The 21,648-nt window shown below is 43.2% G+C and overlaps 1 protein-coding gene across 1 annotated transcript in view; it reads right to left on the bottom strand.

Annotated features, from left to right (window-relative positions):
* The window catches only part of BACH1 (BTB domain and CNC homolog 1), a 41,979-nt gene extending 34,177 nt beyond the window's left edge, over window positions 1-7,802 (bottom strand). Inside the window, 1 exon segment of the mRNA XM_038581311.1 lies at window positions 7,572-7,802. The gene's annotated coding sequence lies outside the window, so the exon portion shown is untranslated.
* Window positions 7,803-21,648: the final 13,846 nt, after the last annotated feature.

The raw sequence follows: 21,648 nt of genomic DNA, 5'->3' as shown, positions 1-21,648 counted from the left end.
ATGTTTAAATCTCTTTCTTGTCATTTTATTAAGTTAACTTGGAGGTCAAAATCACCATCTCTAAATAGGGATTTCCAAGCCGCAGACTTTCCACCTAAGCCCTCATAGCCACTTTCCCAAATACAATAATTACAAGATTTTGCTAAATAGGTAAATATGAGGCTTGTAAAAAAAAAAGCTGAAATATTTCTCAGTGCAAATATTATTCAAGGATCACTGAGTAGATAAATACTATTGCTTTTTACCTGAGACAATTATTTTGGCAGTATAGGCTTCCTAAATTCTATTAAAAAAATTAATACCATTTCAAAACCCTACCTTAACCATCTATATCACGGCCTCCTTGTTATTATCAAATAGGAAAACCTATTAGCAATTAATTTCTACTTTGTGAATTTACAACACTGTTTATGTACTTATATCATTTGTTTACTTTTCACAAGCATACATGGCACCAAAACCTGGCACTGAAAAGAAGGAACAAGAATGACAAGAATAAAACTCCTTTAGTATTATCAAAGTACTCTAAAAAGTTTGGAAATGTAAGAAGAATGCTATATAAATTTAAAGTGGCATTATTCTTGAAGTCCGAAAAGAATAACAAATAAACTGACCACAGGACCACTTTTCCTCCCACTATGGGAATGTGTGTGTAGAGAGAGTGCGACGCTCCTGTTTGTATCTGTAACTCAAGACTTTGAGTTCCAAAGAATCTTGCCCATCCAAGTCAATGAATCAAGCACTCTATTCCAGCCAACCCAGTCTCACCACTCAGGAGAGCCACAGATATCACAGGTGCGCGTGCCCTGCAGACTAAGAGAGAAAGGGGGATTCTCTTGGTATAGATATAATCAGAAGCTACAAAATATAATTATACATTTTCCTTACCCTGAAAATATTAAGAAAGGACATAGAACTTTTGACCTGTTTAGAGTACTGAGAGAAATACACTCCTTCCATAGGGTTTTTTTTTTGGGGGGGGGGGGGGGGGGGGGGACAGAACAGGCATTTTCAATTTTAAAATATTTTTAAATAAAACATGTATCTAATCTGACTGTTAAAGTAAGACTTGATCATGGCAGGAAATATAATAAGATGGGGGGGGGGGCAGTCACCTAAAATTCCCAATCAAAGAAAACCACACTTTCTTTTTCTACTTAGAAGTATATGTCTGTGTGTAGTGATGGTGTAAATAATAGGCAAGGGCGGTACTGCTGACCACCCAACACCATTCACTCCCTCATTTTCTAATCATACCCTGATTGTGTTCACAAATCTACTCTCTACCTAAGGCCATGTGTTTCTGGGGAAGCAGATCCTGGTCCCAACTGAAGATGAATGATGATCCATCAGCTAATCACAGTGGTCTCATTTCCCTTGATATTGACTCATTTAGGTATGGACTTATGTAAAATATTGGCCCAGGAACAGAGAGAAGAGGGTCAGGATGGCATCTATTATGATGCTTTGGGGAAAGGTTTTACTTACTAAGAAACATCCTAAGGGGAAAATAAATAGTCCTCTCCCAAGAAACTTAGTCACTGACTCCTGACACTTGAGCTCACAGCAGCCATCTTGTAACCATAAGAGGAACCAGCCAAGAACAAAAGAAAGACACATCCTGCTTCTTCAACCTTTTCCCACTGACATAATTTTGTTATATACGTACATACACACACACCCTTCCTGACCCAACTTCCCCCTACTAAAATCCCTCTTCTCTACTGTTCTTCCATGCTAAACTTCTCCAAAGAAATGTCAAAACACGCTGTTTCCTCTGCTCAACTATGCATTCATCATTGACTTCACTAAGGCTTTCCTGATTTCTTAAAACTTAGGTTTCTTATATTCTATGGTTCCCAGGGACATTTCACATGTTGCTGTTACAGCAAGTAACACATGCTATAGTAATGGTTTGTCTCTTAGTAACTTCTAAAAAGTTTTAGATTCCCAATATCTACAAAAGTTCCTGGCATACAAAGGCATAAATATTTCTTTCATAAGTCAAATGTAAACCCAATACCTAACAAAGGCATACCACAGATGATGAAATGAGTTTACCAACCCTACTATCTATACACACCAAAAGCTGATTGTGTGTTTGTGTTTAAGTTTGGGGAGAGGAACAGCATGCAAGGGAAGATAAGAGACCAAAGTGCCTTGAAACTTAAAAACACAATTATTCTTTACTCTTCAGAGATAAGATAGCTGCTCAAAGTTAACTCCGTGGAGGGGCAGGGCCAGGGCCTGAGAAGCAAAGGCAGGGAACCTAGTCTCTGAGCTCCTCTGCCACTGCTGTGCAATGCCACCAACCTGCTCCGGAAAGGTGTCCCGGCCCTCCTGAGGTCTGGAATAGACAACAAACCAGGCCAGTGACAATAGACATGCCAGGAGAAGCAAAACACATTTTTTTAAGAACCCCAAGAAATGTATCTGAGAGTTTGAAAAGGACTTATGACCATCCTTTACCCACAGAGAGACCATTAAGTAGGCCAAGTTATAGTGGCTACAGACTCATCCCTATCTATCATTTCCTCTGATTTCTCGGGATAACGGCTCAGAATGAAAACATGTAACCCTATTCAGCTGGGCAAAATGCTTTTCTACTTCAAAAGTCTTTTACTAATGTGGAAAAAAATGATTAAAAGAGCCAATGGGTATTTTTCTACTCCTTCTAATTAAGTGATAAATCCTATCTGTAGGAGAACCCTGAGCCATGCTGGGAATACGCCTCAGAAAAACAGAGTAAATAAGGAAACGTTAGGTTCTTTGAAAATGAAAAGTGTCTTGGGCCAAGATTTGATAACCACTTTACATTTCTGAAAAACAACATTTAAGTGCAAATACACACTAATGAAATTACTGATCTTACTGAAAACCACTTACTCCAAAATGACAACCTAATAACTATAACCTCATAAATTTATTCAAAGGCTAATAAATCTTTTATAGACATATTTTATAATAAACTCTCTGATGGATCATTTCCTTCACTGACTTAGCTGACTTCCAAAAGATGCTGGTACACTTTAAATGAGGAATAAGGCATAAAGACAGGAGAGAGGGGCAAAACATTATTACCCTCACCACACTATTTAGTCTATTACCATGCAAGTAGGATATTATCAATGTCCAGGCTACAAAGGGGTTGAAAAATGACTTCACGACATACACTTTTTAGTGTAATTCCACTTTAATGGGGGTGGGGAAATGGAGTACAACTGTCCATTGTGACTCTAAGCCAATCTAAAAAATAACAACAAAAAAAGTGAGATAACTTTATCAGATAGACCTGGGAATAACAACTTTATAACAAAAGTATTCTTTTGAATGAGTTTCCTAAGGCATTAAGAAATGATTTAAATTTATTTTTACAAGAACATGATTTACACACAGGTTCAAATGCATTAAGGTAACGTTTTCAAAACTGTGCCAGTACTGAGAAAGGGACCAGCAGCCTTGCCAACTTCACAGCATGCCCACTGTGCTCCTACAATAGTCATTAACAACCAAGATCCTGGCAACTACTGTTTCTTCCTTATGTTTGCTTTGGAGTAATTTTTATTACCCTATTAATATTCTCTAAACTGTCCCTAATCCTAAATTCAACAAAGGATCTGTTCTAGAGAAGGAGAAGTATTAGATACATGAGAGGTCTAACATCTGGCCAATCCAAATTACATTTTGCTCAACTCAATCCTAAATAAATTACAGGTGAAAAATTTTTGTCACAAGACAATTTTCTCTTAAGAGATGAGCTAAAAGAATGACTTCAATCCAACTGCTTCCTCAATACTCATACCAATAACGAAAACAGAAAGAATTTTAAATGATCAGAAGTTTCTCCCCGGTACACATTTAACATAACTGAAGAGAGATACAGCACATAATGTCCTCTCCTTCACTCTTCTAAAAAATTCCCAAGTTTGAAAATCACAGAACTAAAATGAATCCATACCATATCACCAGTATGGCAAAAGTTTGCAGAACAAACACAGCCAGGACACACTCAATGTCCCATGGGAGGTAAAACAGAAAACATGTATCTTCATCATCAAGAAAATCACACTCGAGCACCTGGGTGGCTCAGTCAGTTAAGAGTCTGCCTTGGACTCAGGTCATGAACCCAGGGTCCTGGGATCAAGCCCTATATCAGGCTCCCTGCTCAGTGGGATTCTGCTTCTCCCTCTTCTCTGCCTGCTGCTCCCCCTGCTTGAGCTCTCTGTCAAATGAAGGGAAGGGAAAGGGAAAGGGAAAGGGAAAGGGAAAGGGAAAGGGAAAGGGAAAGGGAAAGGGAAAGGGAGAAGAAAGAAAAGCAAGAAAAAAGAAGAAAAAAGAGAAAAGAAAAGAGAGATAAAAAAGAAACTCACACTCTGGGGAGCTTGGCTGGCTCAGTGGGAAGAGCATGCAACTCTAGATCTCAAGTCGTGAATACAAGCCCCATGTTGGATGTAGAGATTACATACATACATAAACAAATAAATTAAAAGAAACTCATGTTCTCAAGGATGGTCAGAATGTTTGACACAACCTTTCTGAATGCCCTACAGGTGCAAGAAGCCATATGATAAACATATCCACTATTTATTACGGCTAATTTTTCTATCTTGGCATAGGCATGTCATTTAAAGAAAGTACAATACTCAGGAGTAATTGGCAGGTATATCTAACATTCCAAATGTTCCCCAAACACTGCATGGGAGAACTAAGAAATTAGTCTGTCCTGATATTAATGCAGAAGGAAGCAATAAACAGGTTACTAAACCTGCCAGACCACTATCACATACAGAATGGACTAGATGCAGAATGGGAAGTATTTATTTCTTCAAAAGCCAATTCCAATTAACTGGTGATGACCATCTCCCGGCCTTTGTTGAGGTGGTTAGATCCTTTTAGTAAAAAGCCATATCCTGTGTTCCTTGACCTCAGAAGTTGGATGTTTGAGTTGCCGCTACTGACCTAACATCAGAATGTTCACTGGAGTTGTTTTTCCAGTAACAGCAATGTGCCACACATCTGCACACTGTCTCCAGTCTCCCTTGTGATCAATGGTTGCAATTCAGTACAAAGAGGCTGCAAAATGTGGCTGTGTAATGGAGCACTTCCCTGATTTTGAACAGATAGTAATACCTAACATGTATTAATGTTTAAGATAGAGCCAACACTTAAATATTAGTGCATTTAATGTCCAAATTGTCTCTATGATATACATTCCATCACCATCACTCCCCTTTTACAGATGAAAAAGAGGCACAAGGAGGTGAAGTAACTTGCTAAAGGCTGTAAAACAGGCAAGAGAGCCAGAACTGGACCACAGACAGTCTGGCTTCAGATCCCCCAGTTTTTTGTTTTGTTTTTTTTTTTTTTAGATTTTATTTATTTATTTATGACAGACAGAGAGAGAGAGAGAGAGAGAGAGAGAGGCAGAGACACAGGCAGAGGGAGAAGCAGGCTCCATGCAGGGAGCTGGACGTGGGACTTGATCCTGGTTCTCCAGGATCACACCCCAGCCGAAGGCAGAACTAAACCACTGGGCCACCGCTGGGCCACTGGGGCTGCCCCAGATCCCCCAGTTTTAACCACTTCACTTACTGCCTCTCTGTCCATTGCACTCACCAAACCTTCAGTTCTGTTAATGTTATCCAGCGAGTAAGCCAGAAGTCCAAGTTTCATGGTGGTGTAAATCTATTTTACCTGCAGTTCAGAAATGTTTACTCTCTTCAAGGGGCCTGGATTCTGGCAAAGAGTGCTCAATTTACCCATACCTTGGGCTATCATTGGGTATTTTTTTTTTAATCAAACATTTTATAAATCATTTATTCCGCCACATAAAGTACACCCTCCATTTAACAGAACCCTCAGGAAATGCGAGTTTTCGGGTTAAAGCAATGTTCCCATGAACAGAACATTAGTCAGAAAATTGGAAGAAGCTGATTCCTAAAATACAAGTCTTGGAGAGATATGCACTGTGAATGGAATCTCTGACAATTAGTCATTTTAAAGAACTTTACAATCATTATTCTAAACATCATTTCTCACGGTACAGGAGTGTGGAAGGCACATGGCCTATGACATTTAACTGAATGGTAAATACTAACCATCCCTCCTCAGCATACTTAGACGTTGATTTTCTGAATATACACATCCCCCTAAGGGGAGGAATTCCACTTCCTAAGTGCTTTGCTGAATATGTAGTCTTATTAACCCTTAATAAAGCAGATGTAAACTTGGCCCCAAAAAATGACTTCAAGGAGTAACAGAAGAGAATAACTTTTAAAAGAATTTGTTATAAACAAGTCATACTCCAGTGTATAGATTATTTTCCAGTGCTCCCACTGCACCCTTTTCCATATTATTATACTTCAGATCATACGCATTAAACGAACCATCTTGGTTGTCTCCAAATTCAAAATACATGGTATCATATGTAATGGGCAATTCTGTATTTTTTTTTTTTATTTCCGTTCCTGATATCAACAGTGTAATGAGAAATTTACATTCAAGCTTCCAATCTTTAAAGTACAGCATAAAAAGGACTACATATGCAATAAAAATTAAATGAATATTAACAACATTTTGAAAGAATGCTAGCTCTTAAAAGGAAATCAGAAGTTTAAAAAAGAAAAAATACTCCAGATGCTGGAAGAATATTACAGGCAGTGGTTAAATTCATGTTCCCAACAGAAAAAGAGGAGCATGTACCCACGTTATATAACGTGTATGTACTACCATTAATCTTTATATTGAAGCTTTCCTATTTGCCATAAAATTAAAATCTCAAAAATCAAAGTTTTAATATTTTGTTCCATATGAATCATCTGGCACACCATATCAGAGAACCTAATACCTATAAAAAAAAGTTCATGATTTCTAATCTCCTATAGTCCCAAACTTAGAGCAATAAAATTAACCATTTTTCCCTCTATAAAATGTTTTAAGTGAATTACCATCAATAAGAATTAGTCATTCTTTGGACCACAGGTAAGGGCCATTCTCCACACCCCATTTCCCAAACTTTGTTAACAATGGGGGCTGGTTGGTGAGCTTGGGTCCTTTTTAAAGCAAGAAGTAATGACCTAAGACGTAAAGACACTCTAGCACCGTAACTGAGAGAATGAGACACGTATACGGTTTACCTTCCCTTAGACAGCTCTTTCTAGACTTGACCCAATGACACCTGCCAATTCCACTCATGTTCTCCTTACCCTTGTCTCCGCCGCTGGAAACTAGGGCTGTATGCACCAAAAAAGCCAAGGGCCGTGAAAACCGAGAGGAAGTCTCCTTCTGTGCTCTCATAAAGAACTTTTTATGAAGAACAAATTAAGTTCACTTTTTGAAATGTATAAACCACATAACAACAAAACCACAAGAGGGAAACAAAAAAAAAAAAAAAAAGTCCAGTAAAGGCAGTAAATTATTTTTTATGACACTCCTGCTGGTAGGTTACTCCTAGCTGGAAACGTCTTCCTCAGTTTCAGCTCTCTCCAGCACAAATGTATTCTCAATCTGTCTTTAAACACCACCTGGCCACTTCCCTTAGGAAGTGCTCCTGCACTTCACCCGCTCATTACCTGTATCAAAACAGACGCCCCTGGCTGGGTCCCCTTCAGCCCTCTGAAACAACCCCTCTGGAGCACTCCTTGGCCTTTTATGGTGGAGGCATGTGATGAGAGTGTCTGCACCAGCTGTTCTTAATTACCTCTCAGGCTGGGGTGAATGACTCAGCAACCTAACTTTTTTAAGGAGTCATCCTACCTTGTTATCCCACCAACACACTGCACAATGGTAAACCACTAGACACAGCCACGTTAGACAACAATAACACACCACGCGATGCTGTCACTGAACCGAAGCCATCCCACTCCAAGCTGACTCAGGAACAGCCCTTTTCTTCCCCAGGCTTCTTCAGCCAAAGACAGAAGTGGCAAGTGCCTTCAAGCCCAGCCCAGCCCAGCCCTTCTGCACCACGACCCAAGACCAGGAAGCAGCCTGCCTACCTCTTCCCATTTCTCTGCTTGACCATGTGAAGCGCTCAAGTGCTCAGTCACCAACACGCCTGGTGGATTCCGCCCCTGATCTCTCTGGACTGCTCTAAACGCAAAGCCTCCGGACATCAGGAGCCTTAAAGTACGTGCATGCACAAGGGCCCGGCAGCGGCATCCTCCGCGGGTCACGGTCCCAGCACCGATTCACGTCTCCAAACAGATGAGCATCCCTGCAGAAAACAGCCTTTGTTCCTTCAAGCATCACACAGCAGCCTGCTTTTTGGTTTTATCTCCCCCCCCCCCCGCCCCCCGCACGCGTCTTTCACAATTACTACTACGCTATACCCGCATCAGCCCAAGTTGAACGCGGAGGGCTCGGAGCACAAAGGCCCCCGCGCAAAGCCACTCGGTGACACGAAGCCGCCGCGCAAGGAGCGGAGAACGACGGCCCTGCCCACCCCCCCCCCCGCCCCGGCGGGCGCAGAGCCGGCGCCTCCGTAACCCGCACCCACCCCCACGCCGGCGGCCGGAGGGAGCCCGAGCTCCAGCGGGTGGGCGCAGCCCCAACAAAGGGAGCTCCGGGGCGTCCGGCCCTGCGAACCCAGCCCTGCAAGGTGGGGGTGTTTTCGTTTGTTTTCGTTTTTGTTTTGTTTTTGTTTTTTGCTCCAGCCACCCCCTCGGCCACTCAAGGCGACCCCCCGCGCAGCAGGCACCCGGCCCGGCCGCCCCGAGGCAAGCAGCTCGCGGGACGCGGCGGGAGGCGGCGGGAGGGCGACACCGAGCCGGGCCGGCCGCGCGGGCGCTGCTGATGTGTCACAGTCCGGGCGGGCCGCGGCTACGAGGGCCGGACTGGGACCCGCGGCGACCCGGGGCGACCCGGGGCGACCCGGGGCGGGGAGGGCCCGTAAACAACAGCGCCGGCCCGCGCGGAGCACCGGTGCAGGCAGGTCGCCCCTCCCGGCGGCCGAGGCCACTTCCAGGAAGAGCCGCCGCCGCCGCCGCCGCCGCCGCCGCCGCCCGCCTCCCCGGACCTGCCCGCGGGCGGCCCCTCACCGGCGGGCACCCCGCTTGGACCCTCCCGGGAAGGGCGCGCCGGACGCCGAGCCACTCACCAGAGCCGAGGCGCCGCGCGGCCCGACTGACGGCAGCGAGCGAGCCCGGCGGGCGGCGCGGGCAGCGGTCAGGTGACTCACTCCCTCCCCGCGGCCGGCCGCCCCCTCCCCTCCCCTCCCCTCCCCTCCCCTCCCCTCCCTCCCTCCCCTCCCCTCCCTCCCTCCCCTCCTTCCTCCCTCCTCCCTCCTCCCCTCCCCTCGGCCGCAGCCGCGGCCGCCGCCAACCTCCCGGCGCCGAAGCCCCGCCCTCCGGAGGCCCCGCCCACCGCGCGGCGCCAAGCCCCGCCCTCCGGAGGCCCCGCCCCCGCCGCAGACCCCGCCCCCCGCGAGGCCTCGGAGCGCGGGCTGGGACCCGCCGGAATCCCCGAGGCCGCCGCCGCCGCAGCTGCGGCCGCCGCCCCCGCCCGAGGCCCACGCCACAGGTCGCGGGGAGGGGACTGCGGGCCCGGAGGGGACTGCGGGGCGGGGGCCGGGTCTGCGCGCCGCTCCCCTCTGCGAGCGCCGCCCGCCGCCTGCACGGGAAAGCCACCGAGGACCCCCCCCCCCCCCGGGGCCGGTCCTCCCCGAGCGAGGGCAGCGAGGACAAGGCGGGCTGACAGCCTCGGGCCGCGCGTGTCGCCAGGACCCTCGGGCCCAGGTCCCGCGGCCACCGGGCGGCCCCCCCCAGACCCCTCCCTCCTGCGCCGTCCCTGGAGGGCGGCTGGGCGCCCCGGTTCGCGAGGCGGTGTTTGAGCTCGCGGGTCGGATCTGCCGAGCGCATCCAGGGTTTTGTGGAAAGCATCTGGCAGCCCTACTTTCTCTGTCTGACAAAGAAAACAAGGGCATCCGGGCTAACAGGTGTTCCCCTATAGGCTGTGGCTGCCAGGAAACTGGGAGCCAGGGTCAGCTGAGCCCTCGTGGGGCTTTCCTCCTCCGATGCTCATTCTGCTGTTTATCCAATTGTCAGTTTCAAAATTGTGTTCCCAAGCCATTTAGCACCTCTGGAGTGTAAAGCGCTGCCTCTGCGAGGAGATGCACACGTGGCAAAGCCCAAGCTTATCGATCTAGAGAGAGACACTGAGCGCGCGGAGTCGGTGCCAGCCGAACTGATTGGAGTCCAGGTGATCCGTGCAAAGGGATTTAGCTGTTAGCTGTGAGTTCAAGTGGAGAGAAAGAGGAGATGGAGAGAAATCGGTGGCTGAATAGCAGCTGCACCAGGGTGTGTGGACTCATTTTTAAACGCATATGCAGACAGCCCTGCCTGGAGCTGCCAGGGCAAAAAAAAAAAAAAAACAAAACAAATTTACCAATCTAATAAAGTCGGTATTCTCACTTAGCATGACTGCATTTGTACTTATAGGTTAGGGACATTTGAGTTACGTCCAGAATACATGAGAAAGTGACATGAGTGCAAGGAGTGAAGTGATTGACTCTGACTTCAAATCAGGGCAGGAGGTGACATTGCATTGGGTCTTAACTGGGAAGAACGGGGCCCTGCAGTCCAGGGAGGGAAGAGCATATGCAGCAGGCTGTTAGTCCAGAGGGCACTCCAGACTGCCAGGGTTCATGGTGGGGTACAAACACTGAGAAATGAGAAAAGAACACAGACCAGGAAAGGATTTGGATTCTTCCACAAAGGGACAGTTTTTAAGGCTTTATTCTTCCATCCTAAGCCAATGAAATTATATTCTTCTTTCCTCCCACACTTTTACAGTGTCTTCTAGATGAAGAACAGATCCTCACCTCTGAGAGGAATTCTTCCTTCTTCACTTTATTTTTTTTAAAGATTTTATTTTATTTATTCATGAGAGACACACGGGGAGGGGGGGGTGGGCAGAGACACAGGCAGAGGGAGAAGAAGCAGGCTCCATGCAGGGAGCCTGAAGTGGGACTCGATCCCAGGACTCCAGGATCATGCCCTAGGCTGAAGGTGCTAAATCGCTGAGCCACCCAGGCTTCCCCCTTCTTCATTTTAGATAATGGTAGTGATATTTACTAGCACAACCTCTGATATGCTTCATTGTTTGAAAAGTCTTATAAATGTGCTGAAGATACCAAGACAGCTAGTAATGACCCTCAAATTTTAGTGTATCTATGAATCTCTGGGGTGCTTGTTAAAATACCAATTCCTGGGTCCTGCCCCAAAGATTTTGACTTCATAGGCCTGAATGGTACCCACGGATGGGCATTTTTAATAGTGACACAAGTAGGGACACCTGGGTAGCTCAGTGGTTGAGCATCTGCCTTTGGCTCAGGTCATGATCCCAGGATCCTGGGTTGGAATCCCATGTTGGGCTCCCAGCAGGGGTCCTACTTCTCCCTCTGCCTCTATGTGTCTGCCTCTCTGTGTCTCTTGCGAATAAATAAATAAATCTTTTTTAAAAAATGGTGACACAAGTAGTCCTCAAACCACACTTAAGAAGTACTGAGTTAGAGCTTATGGTGTGTAGCAGGGACAGGGTAAAAATTAAAGAATGAAATAAAACCAAGTCAGAATGGGCCTCATACACTATGCCTAGGATTTGGCCTTTATTCCATGGGCCAACAGAATATAGAGATCTCCAAGTCATATGATTGTTTTTAGAAGTTAATTCTAGAGAACTTCATTCACTCCATTTCTGTTGCTTTAGCTCCTTTTGTCTTTAAAAATTCATGTGCTATCCAGTCAACAAAATTTGGGGGGTTGAAAAATAGGCTTTCAACTATGGGTAATTACCAAGATAAATAAACAGGTCTCACAACTCAAAAAACTGCCAGTTGACACTTCTTCCCTCAGAGAGGATTGTGATTGAAGCCATAACTCCCCTGCCCCCAGTTGGAAGATTTTCATGGAAAATGAACATATTTTTTTAGAAAACAATAAGGACTTCCTGGAATAGCATGGATGATCATGCCCTAGTGTTTACCTGATATCTGAAATAAAGGAGAAGTGGAAGGGAATGTAACCTCTGGTTTGAGATGTACACAAAGTCTAAGATTTAAAAAAAAAAAAAAAAAAAAAGACAGTATTGGAGAAGAACTAGAACTAGATCAGGCAAGGGCCAAATTGGTGAAAGTGATGCTGCCCAGATACCAGATTTAATGACAGCCAAAGTGGCTCTATGTAGAATCCCCCAGTTCCATGTAGAATTCAAAAATTCCTGTGACTCCAAAAAACAGTTGGAGGCCATGGTGGACTAAAGATTGCTGGGAAGTTTGTTTCACTCTCCTCATCAGGAAGAGGAGTTTCTTTTTCATCCCCCTGAATCTAGGCTGGCCCTGTGGCTGCATAGCCAAGAGAACACTGCAGAACTTATGCTATGCCAGTTTCGTATCTAGTCTTAAGACTGGCATCTTCCACTTACTCTTTCTTGAAGTGATCTCTCTTGAGACACATCCTCTCAGAAACAAGTCACCATGCTGTGAAAAATCTAGTATGTATCTCTCCAGTCAGTAGCCCCAGCAGAGCAGCCCACCAGTAGTCAGCATCAAATGCATCCTGTCAGTGAGCCCTCTTGATGTTCTGATGTAGTGAAGTTTATATGATTGCAACCCCAACCAAAAGAAGCTCACAACTGAACCCAGCCAACCCATAGAATTATAAGAAATTAAAATGATCGTTGTAAGCTGCTTAAGTTTTCAAGTAGCTTGGCTAAAGAAAATATATCAGGGTGGAATAGAGCCTGAAAATGTAGTTAAACTTGTAAAAGGAATCACAACCCCAATGATCAGGGGTGAGAGGGAAGTTCAGATCCATAAAACAAAATATATAGAAAAGACTTTAATTTTAAGCCTGATCTGACACTTAAAATTTCCCCCAATTACAGCTTAGTTATACCTCAAATTTCCCTCACTCTTTTGCATGTATTTATTGAAGTAAAGAACATGTTATTCTCTCAGAAGCTAATGCTAGACATTGTATTTATTATATAATAAATAAATAAAATTACTACTAAAGTTACTAAATATTTGATGCAAGTGCCTTTCTGTGGAGCCAGTGATATTTCTGCTTGTTGCTGAGTCAGAAACGGCACATACAGAGCCTTCAGCCAAGGTCACATGTCTGCAAAGAGCAGAAAAATCCAGCCTGATAGCTTTGTTACATGTATTTGTTGATGTTTACAACAAGGATTATATAGCCTGCAGCTCTTGATCTTTTATCGAAAAATTGATGCACGTATTAAATTCTACTCCATATTTGTTTTAATAAAAATGTTCTCAAAATTATGTAATATCACATATATAAATATACATATAAAATACATGTGTGAGTATATAAATATATTTAGTAAAAGTGACACAATCAGTAGACGCACTATATTTTAACTCACCTCTGGCCTATACCTGTTTATTCACCTAGAGCAGTGGTGTCAACAGAGGCCAATTTTGCCTCCCCAGAAAATAGGGTGTTGATAAGGAGGGGAGGGGGAGTTAGAGATATCGAGTGGATAGAGACCAGAGATGCTGTAAACGTCCTGCAATGCACAAGACAGTCCCCATGGATAAAACACTTTGTGAATAAGCATACTATATTCCCCATTCACAAAGTCTCTGGCCCCAAATGTCAATAATGCCAAGGTTGAGAAGCCCTGACCTAAATGTACTCATGTGCCACTACGAGAAATGTGTATATATCCTTGATAAAGATGAGCTACACAATCTTCTGTAGCTTCCTAACAGCCAGGTCAAAAAGGAAACCTGATCACTCAAACCTGAGCTAACTGGGATTGGGCTCAAGTGACCACAGTTAGAAAAAGAAGTACTGAAATCCTTGAGAAGAGAAAATGAGTACAGGCTGTGAGGACCCCGCCCTACCTCTTACACACACACACACACACACACACACACCCCATTTCAACAACCTGTTCCCTGGACTGGGCTGCTGTAGGTAGGAAATACTTCGGAAATGGAGTAGAATGATGTCTGACCTCCGAGATTTAAAAGCTAGAAAAAGAGCTGTTGGATCAGAGGACAGATAGGCATATTACCACAAAGAGAACCATCACTTGGGGTTGCTAGATTTTCACTACTTGGCCACTCCAGAGTCCCTCTGGCCTTCTGCACCCTGCTCTGTGCTACAGGACGAAGGTCTATAGACACAGAATCCATTGGGTTCCCTGGCTCCCTCACTTCTGGCTTTATTTGGATAGTGGGAGTCATTACCAGGAACATAGCTGTTTCTCTGTCAGACCATAGTTTGGCTGTAGCCATTTTCCTTTTACCAAAAACTTGCACTTTTGTCAGGTAACTATCATCTAGAGCTACAGCCAAAGCAGCAGCATCCTTCTAGGAATGAGAGCTATACCTCCCCATCTGGGTTAGCCCCAGGGTGCACCACTGTCCCTTGGCGGGTTACCTGTCCTCACCCTAGTAAGTAGACCCATATGTTTCTTGCCAGTTCCCTGACTGATTCAGCAGGCCAAGACTTGGGGGTAGCCAGAGTGAACATATGTACACATATAAGGAAAGTCAAAAGGAGGAGTTCTTCAAAATGTGAAGCCAAGAAAAGGGAGAACCAGAAGCATAAACACAGACACACATCTCTTGTGCTGCCCAGGGGGAGAGGTGCAGTGGCCAAGGATACATATTTTCTTCCTGAGTACTATTTTAGTCCTGAGGACATTGGGAAGAGAGGAGCCACAGACTACTGTGGTTTGGTTCCACTAGATCAGCCATCAAGGTCACCCTACTCACATCCCTCTTTGATTTTTTTTCCGATGATTTGGCTACACATACATTTGCCTGAGATTATTCAGTTGGAGAACATTTGGTACACTTGCTGGCAATATTCTCATCGTAAGCTAACACATTATCTTTGCGGTTTTCTTTCTGCCGCTGCAGCTTTGGGTGAGTGTGCATCCGAAAGACAGATTGACGCCAATGTATCAGCAGTTCAGGTTCCTGATTTGCAAGTTTAGAATGTGGGAACTTACATAAGGTAAAGCCCAACATGGCTTGGTCCAGGTGGTACCTACTTCCTGGAAATGCTCTGTATATTCATCATTAGTGACTTCAGGACTGACCTTTAGACCAGGAACAGTGTATTCCCACTCACTTCCCTTTTCCTAAATCCCCTTTTTGGCAGATGCTCCTAGGTGTCTACCCAATCCCCCTTCTTCTTTTCTAACATAATTCTGATTGTGCTCAAAAACACTTAAAAACACCATCCCAGACTCCATGAGCCATCTGGTCAACCAGATATAAGCAAATATGCATTCTATGGAACTTCCAGGAAAGCTCTAACTTTCCTGATAACAAAAGACCAAATCAGCTGGTATGCACTTTTATACTCTTCCCTCCCCCGTCAAAAGACTGGAGGTGGAGCTCTTGAAACCATAAGCTAAGGATAGCAGAACAGGAAGCCAAAAGGAAGCTGAAGTCCTTGGTGGCTCCTGCGAGCAGTTCACCAGCTCCTGGTTGTGGGGTTCACTTTCTAATCATCTCAAAGAAAGAAAACTCTATTCAGTTAAGCTTTGGAAATTCAGTTTCTATTACATGAAGCCAAATGCAGTCTCAACTGATATCCCTTCTTCATCTCAAGGCTTCGACCCCATATCATTCTGTTTAAATACATGTGCTGAGAACCCCTGCAGACATGCATCCTAGGTTATGTGGGAACAAATGGATTGTTAACAACACACCCAAGCTGCACATATGTATGACCCTGAAAGCTGGCAAATGAATGGCAGTCAATAACAGTATAATAGTGTTGAGAGTAGAAGGGCAAAAAAAATAATAAATATTCTGAAATTATGAATTATTATTTACTTCAGGATTGCCATCTCCTCTTAGATATAACTAGGTCACAAATAAGAAAACAGAGATGTAGGGAAGCTAGTAAAAATACTCTGATAAAATTCCAGGAAATGGCTCTTTGAAACATGGGACAACTGCCAAATGGGGGAAAAAAGGAAGTTAAAATCTTTCAAAACAATTTCATGGATTTAAGCTCTGCAAAAACACTGGGAGGGCATAAGAAATTACATGGAATTATTCTAATTATTTAAATTCTTCCTCTGTTATTATGCATTTTATAACTGAATAATCAAAAATCTGCATCATAATTACAAGATTACATGAATTGAAAGAGGCAGATCCACTTAATGCAACCAAAATAAAGAAATATATGTTAAATCCACATCTATGCAGTGAAGCAATAGGAATGAAGAGATGTTGAATTCCATTTAGTAAAAAGAGGTATCTTCTTTCTACTAATAATTTGAAAAGTTTACCTAAATAAAAGGCAGCTTTAGAATTAATAATAAGCTTAGAGTTCTAAAAGCATCAATTTAAATTGATTAGAACACTAGAAAATTGCCTTCTGGCTAAATACAATTTCCAGAAGAAATACCATTGGGAATTTTTTTTATATCCCTCAGGATAAACAAGAAAAGGAAACCTAGGGCATATCTCTAATTAGCTACAAGTGCCGCTTGGGTTTCTAAAAACAAGCTCTAACATAATTTGATTCTTTGTCCTTAGCAATGAGAAGTCAAGCATAAAGCCATTTGCAAGCACCACATGATGTGCCATAGAAAGGAACAAAAATAATCATAGACATTTCCAACAGTCTGTCTATTTAAAAGACAAAAGTCCATGTTTCTGTTATCAGATCCAGACAAATCAGGCATTGCCTTTTTTCTCTATGTGGTGCCTGAAATCCCTCGGAGATTAATTTTTGGGGATGAAAGTTTTGCATGTTCAGAAGTTCTCTGTTAAAGTTCTTTTGAAGGACAAAAACATTAAGCCACATTCAAGGACAATCACAATCACTCTAGAGAGAACAAATTTATAAAAATACAGCAGATAAGGTTCAAATACGTTTTGATGGGAAAATGGAAGAGAGTATCTAGAATAGGAAGCTATAGCTGAGAGCCATGACACTTTAAGGGTCTTAAGACGGGGAGGGCAATAGAAGAATAAGGACTGCTAAGCAGTAGGACACCAACAGAGACTAATTTGGAATTATTGAGAAGAGTTGGCACAGCTTTTGGAAACAGTGGTATCTATTAATCAAGGTTTTTATTAAAAATCCATCTTTAAATATGATGTTGAGAATAAGATCTACACTGGGGTGCCTGGGTGGCTCAGTCAGTTAAGCCTCTGACTTCAGCTCAGGTCATAATCTTTGTGTCCTGGAATCCAGCCCCCCATGGAGGTCAGCCTGAGGTTCCACACTCAGCAGAGAGTCTATGCCTGCCCATCTCCTGCTCAGGCACAGGCACGCATGCGCCTATCTATGCGTGTGCACAGTGCTCTCTCTCGCTCTCTCTCTCTCTCAAATAAATAAATAAATATTTTTTAAAGATTTTCTAAATCTTTAAAAAATTAATAAATCTTTTTTAAAGATTTTTTTAAATCTTTAAAAAAAAAGAAAAGAAGATCCTGAGAAATTATAAATTCATCATTATTAGTAGAAAAATAAAGTACAGTAAATATAATAAAAGTACAAGCAGCAGGAGAGTTTCGGATATATCTATCGTGATCATGGTCAATATGCTAAACATGTGAGTATTTAATACATGATAATTTATAAACCATTTTCATAGATTTTGTTTCATTTGATACACTACCCTCTAAGGTAGGTAACACAAATTATCCCATTTATAAAATAAGGAAGCCGAATTTTTGGCACAAAAGCTAGCAAAGGTTGCCACGCAGCTCTTTGTGTTCTTTGACCTTTCTTCTACTTGAAACAGTTTTCCTGCGGATCCCACAAATAAATACAGATAAATAAATAAACTTGAATCCATGGATCTCAGTATTGTCCCATCATGTTGAATTATATGCTTGTTGAAGGCTTTATATTGCACAATGTGCAGTGATACCCTTTATTTTTTATTAAGTTTGATTTTTGATACTTATTCACAAATTTCTACAAACTTTGCCTGTCAACTTTCTCTTGCAGTATGACTTTTAGGGGATTTTTTAAATCACTTTTACCTGTAATGGTCAAACACGGCAAAATCTTGGCCTCTCTGGCCAGAGTCCTGCTGGGAGGGACCACAGAACAAGCCAGGGATGGCCTAGAATAGAAGCTGCTATCTAAATCAACAGGTCCAGAGACTAAGTGTTTATATTAGTCTTGGTACTTATTAGTCCAATTCAAGCTGACAGGGAGTCATTGATAAGAACGTGGATGGAATGCAAATTAACATAGGCTGCTCTGGGAGGGAATTCCGTCCTCTTGGAGAGGCATTTCAGCATAGTGGTGACAAGCATGGGCTCTAGAGCCAGATTCCTTAAATCCAGTTCTACTACTTTACTATTTGGGCTTGTTTCCTCAACCATAAATGAGGATTATGCTAATATGCATCACTAGCCTAGTTGTAAACATTACATAAGTTAATATACAGACAGTATTTACAACAACACATAGTATAAGTTGTATAAATAATCAGCTTTATTATTATGGAAGCCAAGAATATTTTAGACATGCAGTCAAAATTAAAAGCGATGGAAAAGCAGAGATCAGGTCCTGCCAGCACCAAACTTGCTGATTCTGAGAAGGGACTAGAGAGCAGAAGAGAAAGATGAGGGCACCTTGGATTTTGTAGTTTTGCACTTAATGTCATGGGAAGGCTAATCACGTATCCGTGTGAAACTACCCAAGAACTCTTTACCCTAATTTAAATTTAAATTTTAATGATTAGCATAATGCTAGGTTTCAGAAGAGAGAATGTATGTGTGCTTTGAGACGAGCATCTTCTAAAGTGAAAATAAAACCATGGGAACAGCTTGACAAGGAGAAAGCTGGGTTACAGTGGACCATGTCGGTGTTCCTATCTGACCCTTCAGACCCCTTTGACCATTTTTGTGCCCCTCTATCCTTTCATGTGCTTCCCCTCCCAATGGCCAGCACCTGCTGCTCTTCTCTAGAAGACTTTTCAGTCTGCTGAAGCTACTCCCCCCCCCACCTCCACCACATGCACAGATCCAGAAATGCCTGGGAATCAACCTGCCCTAGTTGGTGGTTGTTGGTAGGCTCAGAAGTATAAAAGCCAACTCCCTTGCCTCAGGTCAGCCTAAGTTTTTCTGCAAGTTACCCTGGGAGATCATGCTAAGTCTACCTTCTGTAGGACTCCCTCCCCTTCCCTCTCCTTCTTCCTCTATTTCCTTCCTGGCTTCCCCAAGGAAGAAATCATAAATAATAAGTAAATCATGGGCATGTGAATCTGTGTCTCAAAGTCTGCTTCTGGGGAGCCTGACCTAAGACAGAACTAAGGATACTTTTGGTCTTACTTTATAATTAATGACTGGTATTAGGGAAGGCTCCGGGGACAGAAGATCTGAGTTCAAGTCTTGTCTTACCACCCTCTCTGTATCTCCTTCTCATCTGTGAACATTTTAATTTAATTCTCCTTGAAACAACCAAGAGCTATCTTAGATTGAGTCACCTAGGTAGAGGAACAAACCAACATTTGATGAATGCTGGGCACAGGGCTAGATATTATCAATATAATCTTCACAATGACCAAATGGGACATATATGCCCATCCCTATTTCACGATGAAGAGTTTGCCCAATATTACACACAGTGAGTATTTAAGTTCACGGAAGCTAATATAGAATGTACACTTATAGGAAGGAATCACCAAAACAGGTAAAATTCCATTGTGTATAATGTCCTTAGTTCTATAAAGATGCCTTCCGTTCTGTTCTATAAAAGGTATCTGCTTGCACATCTTCCATAGCAGACTCCAGGAGGTATTGAGACAGTGCAAAGATATTTGAAACAGACCTTACTGAACAATACTGGTGAGAGATGGTGACTCGAGGTTTCCAGGAGCAGAGAGAGAAAAGGGTGTGGCTGAAGACTGATCTACTAACCATCACCGGCAAGACAGAAACTAGAGAAGGGGCAGGGGGCTCTCATGTTCAAATATGGTGGGAAATCCAATGAGGTCAAAAAGGAACTGCTGGAGAAATGGAGACGGAGACTTCTGAGAACAGTGGTAATCATCATTTCCCCTGAGATTGGCGCCAGGAAGAACTCTCTGCAAGTTGTGATTAGCATAATTACCAGGGTAAACCAAACAAGAACTCAAGTGTGTTAGGCTAGGTCCTCCAAAAGGCAGACACCCAGACGGGATTAAACATTTGATTAGGAGGAGTGTCGATGTGAAAGGAAGTAGGGAGGGAGCCAGAAAAGACTGACAGAACTGTAAGACTCCAATACAAGTCTGACCTCAAGCAAAGGAGAGAGGGGAAGGAGGTTGCATGAAGTGTCCTCGAAATGGGGTGCAGGCTAATGAAGGGTCAGCGAAACCACCAGGAAGTCCTTGAGTCTGTTCTGACACTGGTAGGAGTCCTGTGGCTACATGAATGGGTCTTCCTTAGTGTCCCCCGCTGCATTCCATCTCTGACAGGGAGCAGCCCATGAGAAGTGTGGACTTGAACAAAGATACCATTGAATTTCAAAGTTTAGCTGCTGTGACCCTCAGTCAATTACAACTGTGCCTTGCAGTGGAAGGTCTAGGAGATGCATTCTCGTGGCTGCTTTATCAAGTTCCCAAAAGTCTCTGAACGCTATAAAGCTACATTCTTTTTATTCTCAGTGTTTCCCAGAAAAATAATGCAACTAGTCACCTTTTTTAAAAAGCACTTATGGGCAGAAAACCCTATGCTGAACACCTCATGCATTTTTTTAAAAGATTTTTTGTTTATTTATTTGACAGAGAGAAAGAGAGACTGAAGAAGCAGGGGGACTGGCGGAGGAAGAGGAAGAAGCAGGCTCCTCACTGAACAGGGAGCCCATCATGGGGCTCAATCCCAGGACCCTGGGATCATGACCTGAGCCAAAAGCTGATGCTTAACCAACTGCACCACCCAGGTGCTCCCTCACATATTTCTTCTCTTGTAATCTTCACAGTAACCCTGTGAGAGAAAAACTATTACTTCCCTCCAGAGATGAGGAATCCAAGGCTTGGAGAAGTTAAAGAACTTACCCATCAATACAAAGTTATTTAAGGGTAATACCAAGATTCCACCCCAGCATTCTGACTTCTGGTGTTGGTTGTCATACTATAAATTGTAACAATAGTACCAACTTTGGTATTAGATGAGGTTGTCCTGAGAATTTAGTGAGCCAGTATATATAAAGACCCTTATCATAGTTTCTGGCCAGGTGGAAAGAGCTCAAGGAATGTTATTTGGTAGTTGAGCTAGGACTCACATCCAATTTTGATCAATGTTAACATCTGTACTCTTGGCCACTGGCAATGAACAGTCATCCGTATAAAATCAGTATTTTGATCAGATAGCATTAGAAACGCTGAAGAAGACATTTTAAAAAAAGAGAAAGGAGAGCTATAACTAAACTTTCTTTCAAGAAATAGTATCAGTCACACAGATAGAATTCAATGATAGCAGATACTAGAAATGTAAGTCACGCTTCCTTTGGTTCCCTAGGGAAGAAAGTCATGCAGGTGTGGCCTGTCTACTACCTATTCATAAATAGAAAGTGGTAAGATTTATGAGACTGTCAATGGAAAAGGTTGAGACAAGTTACTCTCTACATTCTTTTATAAGAAAGGGGAAAAAAATGTTTGCAGGAAAAGACATCTGGACTTCTGCTTATGACCAAGATGGAG

This window comes from Canis lupus, chromosome 31 (assembly GCF_011100685.1).
Source record: "Canis lupus familiaris isolate Mischka breed German Shepherd chromosome 31, alternate assembly UU_Cfam_GSD_1.0, whole genome shotgun sequence".
Classification (NCBI taxonomy): Eukaryota; Metazoa; Chordata; class Mammalia; order Carnivora; family Canidae; genus Canis; species Canis lupus.
The sequence above is the reverse complement of the archived record's forward strand: the minus strand, read 5'-3'. Positions and strand labels throughout refer to the sequence as shown.